The sequence below is a fragment of the Symphodus melops genome (assembly GCF_947650265.1).
Source record: "Symphodus melops genome assembly, chromosome: 6".
Taxonomy (NCBI): domain Eukaryota; kingdom Metazoa; phylum Chordata; class Actinopteri; order Labriformes; family Labridae; genus Symphodus; species Symphodus melops.
This window is the reverse complement of record NC_136696.1, coordinates 23,543,356-23,563,359: the sequence shown is the minus strand read 5'-3', so window position 1 is coordinate 23,563,359 and position 20,004 is coordinate 23,543,356. Positions and strand designations below refer to the sequence as shown.

General features: G+C 42.1%; 1 protein-coding gene across 3 annotated transcripts in view; it reads left to right on the top strand.

The window, feature by feature from the left end:
- The window catches only part of peak1 (pseudopodium-enriched atypical kinase 1), a 94,335-nt gene that overhangs the window by 39,336 nt on the left and 34,995 nt on the right, over positions 1–20,004 (top strand). For 2 of the 3 annotated variants that reach the window (XM_079346280.1, XM_079346279.1), the window contains one exon: positions 10,916–10,985. The gene's annotated coding sequence lies outside the window, so the exon portion shown is untranslated. Of the gene's footprint in view, positions 1–1,256; positions 2,915–10,915; positions 10,986–20,004 lie in introns of those variants that run through there. The other variant, XM_079346281.1, reaches the window with a different exon arrangement.

Sequence of the window (20,004 nt, the reverse complement as noted above, 5' to 3'; positions counted from 1 at the left end):
AGCGACCGTAACGCCTTCCAGTTTTATTTTTATCCATCTGAATCTCCTGCTTATGTCAGCTTTCTTTTTTTTGGGGGGGGGGGAGGACATTCAGAGGGCTAATTACTGGCAACCCTCTGGCTTGACTTTTATCCGTCCCCCTTTCTTTACTTTTATCCCCCTGGCTTCCCTTCCTTTGCCTGCATTCCCTTCTCCTTCCTCTTCCCTGTTCTCTGCAGCATCCCTCCAGAGATCCTCCTCACTGAGAAACTGATGGTCTAAGAAATAGCACACCTAGGTTTGCTGTTCTCGTTTTCATTTTCTCTCCTATTCTCATGGTTGTTGTTGTATATTCATGTCATTATGAAGTGCATACAACAAGGTGCACTATTCATGAAAACGTACTTCTCAAACACACTGAAGCTCTTCAGTTAAAAAATTCCCACAGTGAAGCTGCATGCTTGCTTTTAAATGATGGAGCTCGTTGGCCTTTTCTCTCTTTACAACCAATACCCTTGTGGGTCCTTGGACATTTTCCAGCCCAGTGTGCCCTGTTTTAACTCCCACCTGGACCCGGGCCCTTAACTGTTGAAGACAGATGGTCCAGATGTCAGCACAGATGATGGGGCCACATAGGCCTCACAACATTATCTGCCAACTGCACAGACATCTGCATGCATAGCACCGCTGTGGTCAAGGGGGAAACGGCCTCTTAAAGCTAATTTAGCACCGCTGTGCTGCTGAGACTAAACACTGGAAAAAGCTGGTGGTCCTCTTCAACGGCCTCGGCCCTCATCATTTCAAATGCTTCATGAAATGCTTCTGATTTGTTTTAGTCAGTAAATCAGTCGCTCAGTGCACAACTGATGTTAACACACCATGCGATGTCTATGAAGAGTGAGTAACTCGGGAGGCAGCCCAGGAAACTCAGCGTTTCAGATGTGGAAACTCTGATGGGGTTTGTTTAAGTTGGGCTCTGGACCATGTCGGAAAAAAAATTCCCAGACTTCATACGTTGCCCCGTCTTGAAGATGTTTGACTTTGCAGCAATTTTTCAAATAATTACTACTGAGTGAGTTGGCATAGATGTCACACACTTAGTTTTATTAGTAGATAGAAACGTGTCTGTCTGCTAATTATTCACTGCAGAGCTCTTCCTCTCAAACCAGAGCCAGTCACTGCACAATCATATTTTTCTTGACCTAGAAATTACATTTCTAATCAAAGTGTGTTTATTCTCACATGCTCAGTAAATGGGTCATGAACTTTGAAGAAATGGCCCGGGCCAGTGACACCAGTATACTACTGTAGATGTTTGGCTACAGCAAGGAAACAAGTTTAACCTACTTCTCTGGAGTTTTGAACCTGTTATCAGAACACAGCGAGCCGGATTTGACCTATAAGAGCAAACTAGACCATCAGCTTAAAAGAATATTTCTGCTCACTGAATGGGACTGGAAAGAGCCTTTGTTTACATTTTCCTAGCAATGAATCACAGCTACCAGTAGGTCAGCCAGTTCAAAAGAAACAGGAGCATTTCTAAGGGGATCCCTCCTCGAACATGAGAGGATCAGCAAAAAGAGATGTACGGCTTTGTCCACAGGGGCTGACTTCAATTCAAATAAAAAAAAAAATCTTTATTTATCCCCGGGGGGGGAAATTTAAGGACAAACCACAACACAACACGCAACTTCCTCATAGCTGCTTTATAAAACAACGCTGCTATCTTATCCCGACATCAGTTGTGTAACTGTATCTCAGAGAAGGAGTCTGTCCTCAGCAGAGGAGCTATTAATTAGAGTTTTGGCACGCCATGGTTGAGGAAGCACAGGGTTCAATTGTAACCATTTGAATTAACTGCATTCCATTTAGATGACGTCGGTTTGGGGTCCTGGCGTTGTGCACGCTGGTTCAGAAGGTCTGACTGACTGAGAAATGTAATGCAATCAGTTTTAACTGTGCAATATCCTCAAAAAGCTGTGGCTAAGTGGAGATTTACAAATCAAGACGCATATCATGCTCAGTTAAAAGTTTATATGAATTGTATTTTATAAGAAAAGCCCTAATAAAGGAGCGTTCAGAGACACACGACTGTAGAGAGAGTTTCTGTTTGTTGGAGAAGAACACGTGTTAAAAAATCTTTGCAAATCCACAGGGGGAAAAAAAAAAAAAAACTCCTTCTGATTCAATTGACTGATGCTTTTCTCTAATTGTACTGTTCTTCAATGAAAGAGGGATCACTTTCTTTGTCTAGACTTAAAGAAAAAAAAAAAAGAGCATTAGTCCATGAAAACATCGAGTGAAACTGTCCAAAGTAGAGCGGACGTTAGGTTTGCTAAAGACCATGTCTAAGAGAGGCTGACAGCTGCTGGACCCCCGGCCCTGCCTGCAAAGTGGACCATTAAGAGGCTTCATGAAACTGATAGGTCTCTCTGGGAATTCAGTCCTTTTGGGGGAATTCAGCCCAGCCTCATTCTCTCCTTTCTTCTCTTTGTCTTTCTCTTTGCTGTACATGATTACAGTTCTTAATGGGGGCCTGAGTGACGTGAGCTGGTCAAACTTTACTCCTGCTAAACAGAATGGGACGCAGGGTCTCTGCCTTTCCTTGTCACTCAGCCTTTAGGTGTTTCCCTCTTCTTTTCTCCTGCTCTCTACTTGAGATGTGAACTGCCAAGTCGATTGGATTTGTACCCTTTTTGTACTTGACCTAGCTTCTTTCTCCCGAGCACCCTCATTCTCTCCGCCCTCTTTTCTATGATGTTCTAGCTCCCTCATCATGAACCACTCTCCCCCCTCCCACCTCACAGAGCACTCGAGCTCTTCCTCCCTCTCCGTCTCTCATTCATGCTCCAGCTCCACATCGACTGCGTTTGTCATGTGGCTCTCACTCCCATTCGTCTGCCGGGCCACTCATCGGATGCACGCCGCCGCTTTTGTAAGTAGCCAGCCACGTTGAGTGTTTGTGTCTGTTTTTTTTAATCCTTCACCTCCCTCCTCTGACTGCTCTTCAAAGCTTCAACAACTGTTGCTGTGTTGCTCAGCATGTGCAGAGACTTGCTAGCATGCTGACAGGCTCAGAGACACAGATGGAGAGGATGATCACACAGGACTTAAGAGATCCACAGAGAAAAGGTTGTGCACAGAGGACAGATTAGATGAAGTGAGACGCCGAGGAGAGGGAGTCACAAGCCAGTCTATCCATCATTATTATCTCCTCTTGTCCCGGGTGTCAAGTGTTGGGAGAGGGGACTTTCAGCACCGATGGGACACCCTCTTATCAAGCAGGATGTGGACCAGCTTACATGTAAATGAGGAGCTACTGCTTTCTTACTGAGGGGTTTAGTGTTTGATGGAGAAAAGTCAAATCACAAACTTCCGTTCATGTTTTCTTTTTGTCCTGTTTCGTCTCGTTCTTCACGTGGCAGTGAGTATTGAACGTGTGTGCTTGTTGAGCATTCATGATGTGGAACAATGAAGGTCTATCTGTTTACAACTATTATTTGCACCACGACTCTCCTCTCTACATTTCCAACACAAATCTGCTGCCATCATTGAAATTTCTGCGATGAAGGTAATCATCTGTTTTGACAGGATTATAACCGACTGCAATAACGTAAAAGCTCGTGTTTAAGGACATTTGAGAAAGACTGATTTGGTTTCTCTTTTCTTATTTGCTCAAATGTGATTACAGCGAAGTCAATACGACTTGATTTACGGCTTAGCTATGACTATTCTTTCGATGTGTCCATGGTCTAATCCCACCCCTCCTCCGAGGACAGATTCCTCTATAAACCCACATGTGCGTGTGAGCTAATACTTTAAATCTGAACACAGAGTGTTTGATTTGATCAGTTCTGTGTTGTTGTTGGTTTTTAATCCAGTTAGTGAATATGTGAACAGTGACTCCACTCTGTCTTCTGACAGTCCATTCAAGTTGTTAAATTGGCAGTGGATTAAGGTCAGGGAGGAAGGAGAGGAGCTAAAGTGCAGGTGGTAAAACTTGAACTTGAACCTTTTTCAGCTGTAGAGCGTTGAAGCTGTAGCACGAGCTTCTGTTAGTGTTTTAGGATTCTTTTCACACGACTACACTTCACTTCATAAACACATCTGACAAATAAAAGAACAATGACGTTATGTGATGGCCAGCAGGAGGGCAAATACACTTGTCACAAAAAGAGTTGATGACTGTTTCAGTTAATTAATCGAGGGGATTAAGGTCACTTTATTGGTCTCAGTCACTCGTTCCAAGTGTTCTAGTGTAAAATCATGGCCTCATTTAGAGTCAAGTACACAAGGTTTGCTTTCAAATATGGCTACCTTGGATCCCCCCAAAAAAACAAGAAGGTAACTGGGAAAATGTTAAACACCATGCTTCTGAAGACAATATACAAGGATCACGTCTGACGCCACCTATTGAGTCAATGATTGTGACCAAGAGCTGAAGCAGTTCACTTGGCCTCACGTTACCTCAGTGTCCTTTCACGCAGCCTCGTTCCTTTAATCTGACGTCACACCCGCTTAAAGAGAGTCAACAAAGCACAGAGCGGTGCAAGTTTACAATACCCAAAGTTTTTAATCTGACAAGTGACTCGGCAAATTGGTCCATTAAAGTGTCTCCTAAGGACGCTTCATGTTTTGCGGCAGCTGTCAGTGCTACCTGTCCTTTAAGTAAAGAGCCACAATGGAAGGAGTCACTCTCCAGCAGCAGCCGCTGACAGGAGTTTGAAAATTGGAGTTTGAAGGTTGTTTTGGAGACGAGGACAAAGAAGTGCAGAGTGACAGGAAACTGTGATAATCATGAGATGGAGAACCAAGCATGACAACAGTTGTGATGACTGTGAGGGATTTTTATTTGCATATTCATGGAGCTGAAATAAGACTGATGTGTTTGTGTTTAGTGTAAGTCACAGCTCGGAGTGAAAACGTCTCTGTGTGTTGTTGACTCTGCTGCTAAGCTGAGGATGGGAAGTGGTGATTTGTCTGTGGTCTTCCACCAGGCCTTCTTGTTGTGTGAAGACTTCCTGTGTGTCTCTGTACTGTTAACCACAGAGTTACACTTCAACCCAAACACCATATTTGAGAAAAAGCCAAGTCTTACATTTTAAGACCGGCTTGCATGACAGTCCCTTACATTTATCGGAGGATGGCGGTCAACACAGTGAGAGAAAAGGCTTTTTTTTTTTTTTTTTTAAACTTTAAGTCTAGTGTTGGTATATGATCTGTTCTCCACAAATACATATTTTACAAAATGACAGAAAAGTTAAATAGATACTTAATAAAGTAACCTCTAACCAACACATGCAATCACCGTGTGGCCTCGTGGTTGTGGCCACTTTTTACGCTTGACATCCGTTAGTGTGATTGTACCTTCATCCTGATTTGAAGTCGGTGTCATTAAGTTGAAATTGTTTGTACAACATATAGTTTGAAGCAGCAGAAGTTCTCATTCTGATTCTGGTGTGTGTCTGGTTCCTTTTTCTTTCTTTTCTTGTGAATGTCCTGAAAGAGTTTTCGCTGAAGAGGTTCCACTATGAGACAATTAGCTCGACCTCTCTGCGGCACGTGTTAATGACTCAGCAAATTTTTCCCACGATAAAAGGTTAAGACCATGAGAACTCGATGTGGCTAAAAAGTGAAGTTAATAAACCCTCTAAAATAACTGTTACATTGGCAAAAAATCAGTGCCAATTATTGTCATGATGAAAAGTGTGAACTATGGAATTAAAGGAAATATGGCCCACACATAATAAATACTCTGTTTATATTGCACCTTTAACTAACAATGGTTTAAACAGCAACAATGGTCAGGCAACAAAGTGAGCAGAACTGCAACAGCAAATCAAGCCAACCCAAATACAACCCAACCTCCATGAAGGAGCCAAAGTTAACGAGAAGCTAAAAGAGCAAGAGGACCTGAGATGACTCAGATGAAGCAAAATCTAAAACCAGAGGAAGTTGATCATTCCTCTTCCAACAACAGTTCAGCATCTCTTTCATCATGTTGATGCTGATCCAGACTTGTTTTGCCTTCTTAATAAATCATTTGACTGGGACTTGACTCCCATGCTTTCCACTCAGTAGCATCACCACAGAGAAACTAATACTTAGAATTTCTATCATAAAAAAATCAAAAGGGAAGTTTGAGTCAGCCACGTATTCTGTGATTATTCCAACAGAACTTTTAACAAACATGTCATGCAGCAAACACTGCATTTATTTCTCAGTCCGTCCTACCCTAGTCATGTAAAAAAAAAAAAAAAAAAAAAAGAAGCCCTCAGACAGTCAATTAAAAGCCTGTTTGTGCGTCGGTCGAAAATCCAAACTGTTATTACAACGTGGAGGCAGCAACACACACTCACATATGTGCGCACATCTCAGAGCCGACAAACCAATAGTAAAGCAGAGCTGTGCGTCCTGTGGTGGGGAATTTACAGGTAGCAGATGGACTGCTGGAACCAGCTGTTGTTTACAAGGTAGGAGGGAGGGATTGTGGTAAATTGAGTTCACAGAGACAGGGACATGCGTGCGACGACACCTGCACATGCCACACTTTAATTTCCAGTCTGTTGAAATGTGCAAACAAAACAGTGGTGGAGCGGTGGCTAGAAAAGAGTTTGATTATACTGCTCATGACCGCACGGTGACTTGTTTCATCGTTTAATGATCGGCACAGGAAAGAGCAAAACACAACACGTATTCAGTTACTGTTTGAGTGTTCTCTCTGGGTCCTTCCATTGAGCCACTTAGTTGGAAACTGCTCCTGCTGACCTGCTTAGATCAACTGGAGGTGGTTTTATTGGACAGCTCTACCAGTGTGTGGGATGTCAGTGCTGGGCAGATCAAGTGCTACTCCACCGTACTGTAAAAACACTGCAAAATCCCCGCTCGCCTTCAAAATGCTCTTCTTCCATCTGACCTTTTCTTTCATAAAAACCACATGTGAGCCACTTATCACACAAGGTAGCTATTCCATTTCCTCATCAACTGATGCTGTACATGGAAGATTTAAATCTTCAGCCCTGCAGTGTTAAAGAAAGATTGTCACGTAACACACAATTGATTTAAATGTCTCAGCTGCAGTCACATGGAACACTTTGCAAAGGACATTAAAAATTCATACACTTGTTTCTGTGGGTGAATTCACCACTATGAATTTGAGCTACTCTGCCTGTCAATGTTTTTGTATTATTACCATGATGTGTATTTCTGCTGTTTGTGCACATTCTGTTTTGTTGTACTCTCGACATGGACTTTATTTTGCTCAAGTCAACGCAACATTTAATGGCAGGATCAGGAGAAGTTTGTTCTTGTGCACCCTCAAGGAACAGCGGAGCGTCTCACAGCATTAATCCACGTGTTACCCCTCTCTGGATTTTCTGTCTCAGATGTGAAGTGTAACCCAGGCTTTTCTCCTCCTCGTTAATTGCATTCAATCTGAACAACTACTTTCTTTATTTATGGAAGAAAGTTAGAAATAAACACAAGACACCTGCACCCTAATGAAAGAATAAGTGCTTAATGAAGACACCCCTTGTGTCAGTCATGCCTCTGTATCCTACTGATAAGTTACATAACCTACTTTATGCCCATCAGTTACTAACCAAAACAGCATCACTGCCACCTTCAACAGAGCCAGCCTCTGTACCTGCAAGCTCCAGGTAGTGACAACAGTTATACTTCCTCCCTTGCCACATGGCCCCTCTTTACCCACACAAGTTCACCCTGTAAATAATTACTGCTTAAAACTTCTCCTCAGCGAAGCCTTTTCTGCCAGTGGGTGGCCACTCCCACTTCAAGTTTATGACGTCATGTGAAAAGCAAACATGGACAGTGTAGCATAACAGCTGGTGTTGCCATCATGACTGCACATATTGTGAACAACCCCCCCCCCCCCCCCCCCCCCCCCCCCCCCCCCCACCACCACCAGTTTGACTGTGTCTTTGTTACTGTCTGTAAGGGCTGTATCATGTGTAATCCTGTATAGAGGTAGCTGCGGCTCACATTAGAAGCTGACCGAAGTGCTAACTCTGCTAAATCAAGTTGATTTACTTTCCTTTTGTTTGTCTTCTCTCCAAAGTACTTGTGTTGTTGTTGCCCTTGTCTGGACTCTGTCGTAGAAAAAGGACTGTATTCACATCTCAGTAATTAACCTGATGAGAAAAAAAGGGATAGGAACAATGAGCAGAATAAAACTTAGAACATCCAGCTTGGTCCTGAGAGTTGGCAGAAATGTTCATTAGTTGTCATCAAAGCTGTGGAGGCTGGATGATAATACACTGCATAGAAACGAAGGTTACATAAGAGAGGGGGGGGGGGGGGGGGGGGTGTCATCACATGAATTTGCTCCATTATAATCCAATGTAATTGTGTTAGAATGGTCGTCAAGCAACTGTGTGTACTCATGCTTAGAGTGAAGTGGAAACCTGCACTCGACTGATGCTCTGCTCTGTTGCCCCCCCCCCCCCCCCCCACACACACACACACACACACACACACAGAGCTTAATTAAACATTTTTAAATCAAGTGTTAATGCACAATGAAAATGAATCATTACACACAACTATGCAGCAGCATTTCAAAACCAACTAGCATTGTTCATTGGCTTATGAACTCCTGTCCGACCATTTTCTTTTGATCAGTGAAGAACTTTCAAGGTTTTTCTCTTTTCATTCCCATTTCAACAGACCCTTTATTTTTTTATTATTTTTTCAATAAATAGGCTCATAAAACAATTCAAGGCTCCTGAGACGACTGTGGCTATTTTTACCTTCTGACTAGTGGCTTTCATCTGCAGATAAACCAAAGCAGCACAATTATAAGATAAAATCTCTACACATTATTTTGTCTCCAAACACATCAGACCTCTGCGAGATCTGAATGAGCAAAAAACTACGTCAGATTTCATGAATGGCTCGAGACAGAAAAATATGTCCTCTCCCTTCACAGTTGGCATTAAATCCACCAACTGGATTAGGAGAACTGTTGGCGTTAAAGTTATTTTTAGCACGCAGGATACCAGAAGAAGATAGATGATTGCATGCAGCTCAGTAGAGCATGCTGTTTATATTCAAGAATGTCGAACATGGCACATAGTTGCACATAGAATTAAGCCTTTGGAAAAAGGGTAAGGCCCCCTTTTCATGGCTGTAGAATGACCAGCGCGAACTTTCTAACCTTGAATATTTACTATCATTTCAAATAACAAATTCATAACATGTCAGCTTATCCACTAACACGTCACACGCTTTCAGAGAAGCTGTCTGTTTCCACCTTTTTGCCACCATTATACTCATTTCAAAATACTCGTTTGTAGAATAACTACGCTGCAGAGGGATTACTGACAGAATCCAATGTGTTCACCTTGTTTACCTTGATGGAATTTCATTGAAATGACCCCAGGCTGCCACAAAGTAATCCCTCAAACATCAGTGTCCACACTATCATTCAGTAAAATGTTTGTGTGTGTGAACATGAGACATTAGATTATTAAAGATCATTAATCCACTCCTTTCCAATTAGTTACATTACGTTACGTTTTTTTTAAATAATAAGCTTCAAGCGTAAGTACCCGCACTAACCTACTTTCACTTCTCTTTGCCCTTCTATCACAGCAGCCTGCACTAAAGATGCCAGAGTTTGTGATAATAGTTTGAAGTTACCACACGGTTGACGTTTTCTGTTTTTTTTTTAATGATCAGTTGTCTGCATTAAAGAACTACAGTTCTTCTTCAGTCATATTTTGAATTCAATGGGTTGTTGTCACATTTCCCCACTTGATTCAAACTCATGACAGCAACAATGTCAAAGTGTGTAAGAGAATGAGATGAGAAGAGAATATGTTCACAGCTCTACACACCCTCTGATCAATTCTCACTTTCCCTCAGACCTTCAGGAGGTGCTTCTGGAGTCACCCACACTGTTCTGTATTGTTTTTGTTGTTGGGTTTTGTGAGATTGAAATAGGGCAGCAAGACTCATGGCTGCCTGGATAAACAAACCACCTAGGGTTAGTGCGAGATGAAATAACTTGTCATGTCTTGTGTTTTTTTGGTTTCCCGCACAGAGAAGATGAATACAACGTTCCCTGGCTGCTAAATGTACCACTAAATCAGATTTTTGTTTAATGATGCTGCCTTCTCCATTGCTGCCTCTTGCTCTCTGAAACTCACTCTCAAAAAGCAGCAGACTCCCCCCCCTCTCTCTCCACCTTGAAGAACTCTCTAAAAACTCACCTCAGACTGTTCTCATCTGCAATACACACTTTAATCAACAATAAGCGAGCTCTATGTAATCCCTGATTAAACAGGTCAGCGGTTCAAGGTTCAAGGTACTTTATTTGTCAAATATGCTCCACGTTAAACATACAGCACAGATGAAGAAGAATACAATAAACATGACAAATTTAAACACTATAAAACAAATAACTTAACTAAAGACATTTGGGACAACAAATAACGAACGACAGACAATCAACAGACAAGGGCACTTGTGAATATTGCACCATGGAAGCAGTATGTAGGTAAATTAAAGTATTAACAATATAAACAGAGTACAGATTAAGTTAAAAAGTGCAGTGGCTGCTGAAGCTGAAGTATTTAGAATCAGGTGTTTGTCTCTGTCCCCGGTCAGAGAAGCACCACCTCAGGGCCACTTCACACCCGAGCATTTCTACTTAGAAGATGAATTTGCCTTTGTTTTTAAAGCTCCAATACGTCTCATATCTGCTCTGTGAAGCTATGCCAGCTTTGAAAATAATGTGCCTCAAGCAAACACACAGAATGTGTTTTTCTTCTTCGCTCCCTCTTCTGTCTTACTTTCTTTTTTTTTTGTTTCATTCCATCAACCTACCAACAGTTTTTTTTTTTCCTCTCAAACTTTCTTGCATTATGTAAATCATGTGAAATGTCCCTCTCTGCTTCTTTCTGTCTTTGTTTAGGTGTCTGAGCTCTCTGCTTCACCGAGTGGGACTGCATGGCTGCTAGCACTGCTGCGTGATCCATAGCGCTGTAAGTATACTTCACTGTGACATGTGTGTAATGGTCCATCTGTGTTGTTTCACTTGTATTGGGTGTTTAGACGGTGAGTTAAATGTGTCGACTTACTTGATGTCATGAGTCGGCTCCTTCCCATGGACCAGAGCCGTGCTGTGATTATTCCCTCTTGTCATACTCATTATTCTGCTTATTCTAGTCTCTGCACAGCTCCTACACAGTCTGCCATTTATTCTCTCCAAATCAACCAACAAATGCCTGAAGAAAATGTTCTCAACCAAATGTCTGACCGACTGTTGTTTTTAGTCTTCTTCAAAACCACTTAGCCAGTCAATATTAGAGATGTATCGTTTTACTATAATAACATGTTGAAACATGATTATTGACTACTAACCCCCCTCACAATGCCGTACCTCTCACAGACTCATATCTTCCTTTTAGTTTAGTCTGAAACAGTTGATGTTTTTTTGACACACTGAATTCAGACCTTGACGAGTCACAAAGACAGAAGCTGAACTTTAATAGAAAACACGTCGATATAAATCAGAGCAGTTCATATGGAAGGATCTGGAGGGTGGAGATGACTGCTGGAGGGAGAGGCAGAATCATCTTACCAAGGCTGCTGTGCTTCTTACAGTTCGGCCTTTTTCGGAAGCATTCTCAAACAAACAGCAGTCTCTCATAGATATTGAGCAGAGAAGTTTAATTTGGATTATTCTGGAAACATCTTCATGTGGCAGATGATTGCATTTGTCCACATTGATGTTAAAGCTACTCTTAAATTTTGTCATCTTTCCAAAATGTCATAAAAACACAACTTTAAGTAAGCAGCAAATAGTTTCTGGCAGCAAAACTCCCCCTCACTACCACGATGTGTGAAAGTCTTCTTTCTGAAATGTTTCTCTGTTAATGAGACCCGTCAGCTTGGATTTCACACACATGTAGCAGCTCTGATGGGGGCAGGTTTGAGAGAGCGAGTAGGATGAAATGCTTGTTCAGGGAAAGGCAGAGCTGCTGCAGAGGTTTTCGAGCTTCGGGGCAAAACGTGCATGGACTCTGTGTTTCAAAGCGTTTGACCCCCCCAGGCAGCTGCTGGCCTTCCTCTCTCTGTGCATTTCACCTGCAAGCATCATAGTGCCATTAGCCGCCCTCCCACTGCCTGTGCAGTCTGCAGCATCCACTCGTTTCGGACGCTCTCGGTGTGTGTTGCACTTGGCAGTTAAGAGCAGGGAGGTGTTGTGTTCGGTGTAATTGGATGATGTGGCATCGCTTTCCAGGCTCTTGGTGCCAGCGGTTGTTTTTGGCCCACGCCTCTTATCACCTTCCTCAGTGCAACAAATAATAGCTGAAGCTGAAATGTGTCCGTCCAAAACAATCTGCTGGAAAACATTGTAAACACAACCAACGGTCAGGGCTTTGTTGTTGTTTCATTTTCGTTCACTGAATGGTGAGATAAATCGTGTTTTTTTTTCTGTCCAAATCACTGCAGTCGTACATATGAGATGCATTTATTTCTCCTCAAAACAATGAATGCAAGACTTAGCATTCGCTTGTAGTGTGTTATTGCTGAACTCATTCCGCCCCCTCTCAACCCTCACAAAATGAACTGATCATTAAAGCCCGGCACTAAACTTCCACATCTCAACACAGCAGATTGAAGAACGTTCAGCCCAGGTTGTTTACACTCTGCTTGTCTGAATAGATGACTAAATGTTCTTGTGACTTGGCCACAGAATGAAACGTCTAACTCCATTGTCAATATTAAAGCTCCACCAATTCAAACCTAATATGAGGAGAGTTTAGCAAAAGTTACACAGCACAAGAACTTTTGGTTTCAACATTGAATAGATGCTCACTAATTGTATGCTGCAGGAAATACTGACCCCCTCTATACGACCTCGAACTGCAGAGCATTAACAAGAAGACTGATTATTTCAATGCAGATGTTTTTAATTCCTTGAATACTGTAGGCGTCAAACAAGGTGATTCATACTGTAGCCCCCTTTAAGATCATCCTGTGTTCATAATTTCCTCAGCAGAGATTCATGTTGAGTGACGTGTTTGAAGATTAACAGAAACCAGGAGGAGATTTTAATCAACAGAGAAAAGTATTTTTGCATGTACAGGACAAGATGAGCAAAGAAGAACAAAGTACAGTTTGGTCCACAGGGTTTCATCTAAATGGACCAAACCAAAAGTTCATCACAGAAACTTTCATCAAAACTAATATAAATAAAGAGAAGTGGCATCAGTCGTCTCCAGATGTTGTTGACTATGTACAGAATTAAACAACAGAAAAATACATTTGAAGTATTTTGTCATTCCCCTTTACCTTCCAACATTCACTTCTTTCATTCTAGCCTGTCATATTTCGGGATAAATCCACAGATTTCATAGAACACAAAAAGACAGCTGTGAATGTTTTTTCAAACTGCAGCCAGATTTTTGGATTAGCTCAGCCGTTCTCCAGAGAGCAGCGTTATCAGGCAGAGAAACAGACAAAGCTTTGGTTAGATCATTAGTGAAAGAAACCAGTCCTCTCATTAACGTCAGCCTAAAACACTCCAACACAGTCGTAAGGAGGAAAAAAAAAAAAAGGAGACCAATTTTACACTCTTGCAAACCCGGCTTCTTTTTATTGTTGGTAATTGGGAACTGTTATCAAATCTGTTCCCCTCGTCTCATATCTCCACTCCAGCAGTGTGTAGCAGAGGCAGGCAGCGCTTCTTCCAAGAAAGTAGGACGACTTGGGGCGGTTTCTTCCTTCAGTGGCTTCCTATGTAATCTTCCTATATCTGTCATGCTCCTACTCTAGGAATACTCATAAACGGATGGATACGCTTGTGTTGAATGTAAAAGAGGAGAGATTTTAAAGAGTCATCGCTCTTTCTTAAATTAGAGAACAGAAATGTGTCTGATTTAAATCTTAAAGTGTTTGTGTGATTCCTTCAGTGGCTTCCTATGTAATCTTCCTATATCTGTCATGCTCCTACTCTAGGAATACTCATAAACGGATGGATACGCTTGTGTTGAATGTAAAAGAGGAGAGATTTTAAAGAGTCATCGCTCTTTCTTAAATTAGAGAACAGAAATGTGTCTGATTTAAATCTTAAAGTGTTTGTGTGAGCTCTTCACATTTCCAAACCCCGTTCTGAAACTGTAATATGTGAAGCTACAGCAGCTTTATATTTATACTTTTTGATGTATTTTTTTTTTTTAAACCGGCACCGTACAGGACATAGCAACTTTTTTTGAAAACCGGAGCTCACACAAAGAAAATTCAGGATATTTAAAAAAAAAAAAAAAAAAAAAAAAAGATATATTTATTCTTTTTAAGAAGTCTGTGGTCCTGAGTGATGGAGGAATACAAGCAGGGAGGGGTGATAGTTGTCATCACCAACCCAGGATAATCAGCGTGTCAGTTTTACACCAGAGAGTGAGAGCGAGTGAAGCCGAGAGTCAATGAGCATATGCAAGTGTGTGAAAAGAGAGAGTGTGGAAGTGACGGTGTGGCGGAGGCAGGAGATGAGAGAAAACTGCGAGAGAGAGAGAAAAACACATCTCACCATGACATGCTTGTTATTTATAGCCCCACGGTCGGACTGTGCATGGAAATAGAACTGCTACAGAGCTGAAGCCGCGTGCCAGTAATGCACGCTTTGAATGTACAAGATGAGATGTATTTAGCTGAGTTGAAATATGTCCAAATATCCTCCATCCCCATGAATGGCACTTTAACACAGCTGTGACAGAGCATGTTTCTCTTTCTCACATTCTACATCACATCAACAGATTTACTGAGCAGCAGAGTTCAGAGGTGACTGAACGTCTCTCTCCTCAAAGTCTTCTCCTGATGCTGACGTTTCCATCTCTTTGTTTCTCACTTCTTTAATCGTCCTTCTCTTAACCACAAACTCATTTTCTTGCTATCGTTATTTCAGAATTTCAGCAGTTAATACCAACACAGTGTCGTTAAACCAAAAAGCATTTACACATCTTTTAACTCCAAAGTCATTCATGCGTCATTATATTAGGAGTCATGCATAGATTATATTTGTTGTAATTGAGCTGGAAAACCAATCAAAAGTACCTCCTGCAGCTTTCCAAAGTCCCCCTGAGGGTCCTCCTGTTTGAGAAACCAACTTATTAAACTTTCCTGTAGAAGAGAAGCGCATGTTTGACCATGCAAGCACAAGCGCCCGTGGCTTCCACGCCGAGCAGACTCCAGATCTGACCGCTGTCCCGACTTCCTCCTGACTGTTGTCTTTGTGCTTTATATTCTTTGTGCCTTTCTGAAAGGAAAAAACATCTCCCATAAACATGACTTTGGACCGGCTGGGATGTTTTTCCTCTTTTCAAACGGCTTTCTGAAAGCAAAACAGCACACACTCTGTAAGCAGTGATCATGTCAGGTGGCACTTTTTAGACCTGCTGCGGTGATGAGGACTCCGTGAACACCGAGGCGGCACATGCTGCCATTTTCACAGGAACACAAGGAACGCCTTGTTTCTGTTCAGAAGTGATGTGATCAGAAGGTTAGGAGGTTATTGCCTTCAGTTTACCGATCATATTGATATTGACAGATCAATCAGGCACTGTGTCTGCTTGACAGATCTTTAATGACTGTGCCACATTGGTAACCATTACCATTATCATCTTTAAACTGGCATTATAACTCAGCCTGTTAGCTTGACCTACTTTTGGAGCGCTCTCCGTGTCTCTCCCTGCTGCTGCTGTTGTTGTTGTGAGTGATGGCTGCTCTCAGTCATGAGCTGTATGAACTGTTGTTACTGCTTATTACAGTTATAAAGTCCAGACCCATCACACTCTTCTCAGATGTATTTCAAAGAGAAAGAAAATCGTCTTGCTTTATATTTGCTTCGGCTACAGTCACATGCACGTCTTCAGACAGAGTACCTTTTATCACACACTTGGATTCACTTCATCGGTCCTCCTCCAGCTCCATTTAACTTTGGATAAACTTAGCAAAGGGGCAATTTTATCTAATTACTTTCTTAAAATGACGTTTCACTCTGCGTAAGTATCACACTTTCTAGATGGCTCATATTTGTTTGTAAAAATACAGCTTTGCATGTGCACCTTTGAGTTTTCTCTTTGTGTGTGTGTGTGTGTGTGTGTGTGTCCACAAATGTGTGTGTTAAATGCACGCCCGCACATCTGGCTGTGTCTGCTCCGCAGCTTTGCTGGTGTTTGTCTGCAGGCCAGCGGGTGCATCTCCCCTGAGACCTGCGCTGGCTCTTTCCCAGGCTCGACTGCAATGACTCTCCCAGAGTTTACACAATACTAAACGCTGCGCTGGAATGTTTTTTTTTTTCTCTCCCTCATTACTAAGTTTTTCTCTTGGAGTTCCTGCCATGCACTGTTTCTCTCCTTACCTTGCTCACTTGAATACCTGAGTTCTACTTCTCACCCCAACTGACCCGCTTGGTGCTTTGAGCCAATTTCTGTTCACAGAGTGAATGTGTAATTATACATTTATTCAAATGTTAACCCACCTCATATGCATGGGGCATGTTCAGCAGCTGCATACTAAGTCTTCAGGCTGCAGAGAAGTAAATAACCTTCAGTGCAGTGGGTTTTACTGAGAGCAGTCACTCTTACTGAGACTTAAGCTTAAAGGTAAAAAAATTAAAAAACGGTCATTTGAATTTGCAATTGACACTCAAAGTGTCAAATGTTCACATTTATGATTCACAGCAGCTCTATTGAAACTAAGCTGTACTCGACTGATCTGTGGGATGGAAAAAAAACCAAAAACTTCCAACCCGACTGCTGGGACCGTGAAGTGCTAATGAGTGAGCCTTAATACTGCAGTGAGGACATTGTTTTGACAGTATCTTCTGTTCTATTCATTGGCTGTTCCAAGTCAAATCTGGCACTGAATCAGCCATGAGAGGTAAGCTTATAATGAGGTCGCTTGGCTGTCACATCACTCGTTTGCTGTCTGTCAACAGCGCCAGTGAAAGGGCTCGTACACTCCATGTGCACGGCTTGTTTACTTAAGGAAGGCTTGAGGAGAGAAGGACCTTAAGAGGAGAGACTGAAAACGTTGTGGTCAGAATGTGCGCACAGATTGCAAGCGACTGAATTCACCCACTCCCGTGTCCTCGTGGGTTCAGTTGGCAAAGAAAATGCAAGTCATGGCAGAAAGAGGAGTTTTGGATGTGCAATTGCAAGTTTTCTCTCTGCAATCTATAAACTACAAATTACTTTTTTTCAAAAGGTTCAGTCTTCCAGATGAATCTCTACCATTCATTTAAAGATGTAGCTGTCTCAAGGTTCAACCACTGACAAGTCCAAGAGCTGTCTCTTCTCCAAACATGGGATTAACACATGATGTTTCCCTGGACAGGAACTATCACAGATACAAGTTCATCATCTGTAAGCAAACACTCGTGTGTTGCCTGTTCATGTCGTCCAAAAGTCTGGATTACAGGCTTTCGTATCACTCAGGAACATCTCTAATCTCCTCCTTCTCCCGAGTGCAGAGATGCCAAGAACAGGATTTAGAAATGCAGTTCATCTTCATACATACCATCAGTGATTCTGTCATACTTCAGTGATTCACTGTGAGTGAACTTCCCATCATTTAGATTTACAGCACACACACACACACACGCACGCACGCACGCACGCACACACACACACACACACACACACAGAGGCAGACAGTCATCTAAGCACTTAGTTCATGACAGTAGATTTAGTCCATTACGCTCAGTCCTTCTTGTGTTTCATAAATATGGATGAGTCCACGTTGTGAAGGCCTTCCTATGGATCAATGGATGATAAGTCGTTCCTGAATATTACTGTGTACTGCTGAATAATCACGCTCGGAGGTGTGCAGAAAGCATTGTTAGAAAGCAGGGAAGCGAAGTGTGAGAACATAACAAACGAGAACATTGCAAATATCTCCAAACATGACATGACATACTAACGAACACGAGGCAGCAGATTTAAAAACACCAGCCGTTTATAAAAGTGCAACAGAACAGACGTCAGCATGAGCGGTGTGCTGATGATTGTTACAGACCAACTTTATAAAAACCTGAATGAAGACTTGAATGAAGTGATGTAAAGACAGGCTGCACCTCTGTGAATTGTGTTATAAAGTCATGTATTTGATTCCCACACAACAATAACAGTCAATGTGTTCTTGGTTCTGTTTGTTACTTTTTAAATTGTGTGTGTGTGTGTGTGTGTGTGTGTGTGTGTGTGTGTGTGTGTGTGTGTGTGTGTGTGTGTGTGTGTGTGTGTGTGTGTGTGTGTGTGTGTGTGTGTGTGTGTGTGTGTGTGTGTGTGTGTGTGTGTGTGTGTGTGTGTGTGTGTGTGTGTGTGTGTGTTTCCCAGCTCTAGTTTGGAAAGATTTGTACTATTACTTACTTCAACTATTCTGATTTCTTCACCAGGTGTGATAGTGAAGGTAAAGCCAAAGTACATTTGACTTTACACACTCTTCCACAGTGTGTGTGTGTGAGTGTGTGAGTGAGCGAGCTGAAATGATAAACTCAGTGCCTGCTCTCCCCTCCTGTCTGCCTTCTTCGGTGGTCTGTGTGTTGTCAGCTCAGCGACTTGTTTGGATTGTGAAAGTGTGAGTCTCTGGGGAAGCTCTGTAGATCACACAGCCTGTCACTCTCCACTACACATGTCTGGGTACAGAACTCTGAACGTGACGCTTTGGTGTACTCCTCTCTCTCAGAACACTGTTTGTTCTCTTTGCAGCATTTTGTGAAGATCCAGTTAGTTTGAATGGTTTGATTCACACATCATATGGAACTAAGTTAGTGAACTCAAAGAGTATACACATCTTAATTGCTAACTTGGTTTTGTCATTGATCTGCTCTGTGGAGCTTTCATCTTTTTAAACGACTCCCTGTGAGAATCCAGCTTTTATTCCACAGGCCTTGGTTCAATCAATACTTTTAAAGACTGGCATCTCTCTCATAAAGATCCAAAAACAAGCCCAGCTGACTTTAATCGAGCATGCCACCCTGGAGCTCCTCCATTTGCCAAGACTTAAAGGCTCATGATTGAAGAGTGTGCGTTTATCTCGCTTATCACAGCCAAAAAGTTTCATTTTCTCCGACTTTCTGCACGCTGACATCCTGATGTTGCATCAAAAAGCGTCCGATCCAAAAGCTTTAAATATATCCAGAAAGCTTTGATGTAATGGTTCACCTGCTTCCTGTTACAGAGAGGAGACCTGACAGTGCATTAAATCAGCCTTTAAAACGTCCAAAAACACCTGGCACAAATATGACCGAACAGGTAAACCTCAAACAGCCGCGGCTCGCAGGAAACTTCATCCAGACTCCAATTTATGTGGAAGGAAACAAAATGTTTCAGATTCTGTTAAACTAATGTTCATCATCACAAACTTTCCAGTGATGAAACAAGTGAGCAATATGAATCAACAATATACTTTTTGTTCCACTCGTACGAAACATTTGTATTTAATTTAAAAAGCTCAGATCCATTTCTGTCTAAATAAAGAGACAGTTATTAAGTCGAGAGAACTTCTACCTAGTTTTTCTCTCCATTGAGCTCATAAATGAACACGCGTGACGTCAGATGGAAGTACGTTCATGTTGAGCAGCTGATGAGAGTCATACGGGCAGAAAAGCTCCTTTTAAACTGGAGTGACATGCAGTGAAATCGTTTTGGCTGAGTCTGTGGACGGAAGCAGACATTCGGGAGAAACTGAGAATTATGTGTAACAAGTCAGCTGTGACAGAGCAGCTTTGCTACTGAAATTAAAAGCTGGTTGGCATGTGCCAACAGTCATGTCTTCATATATATATACACACACACACAGGTAGTGTCGCTTCACATGACTTGCCCTGTACTGCACTCTGACTTTCAACCACAGACGGTTTAAGCTGAGAGAGACTTGTAACGCACCATCAGCACCCATGACTAAGTGAAGAGATTAGTCACTGGCACCACTAACTGTATTCTGAGGTGGGATTGTTTGAATAGCTGGGGGAGATGGTTGAAGGTCATCACTTTAAAT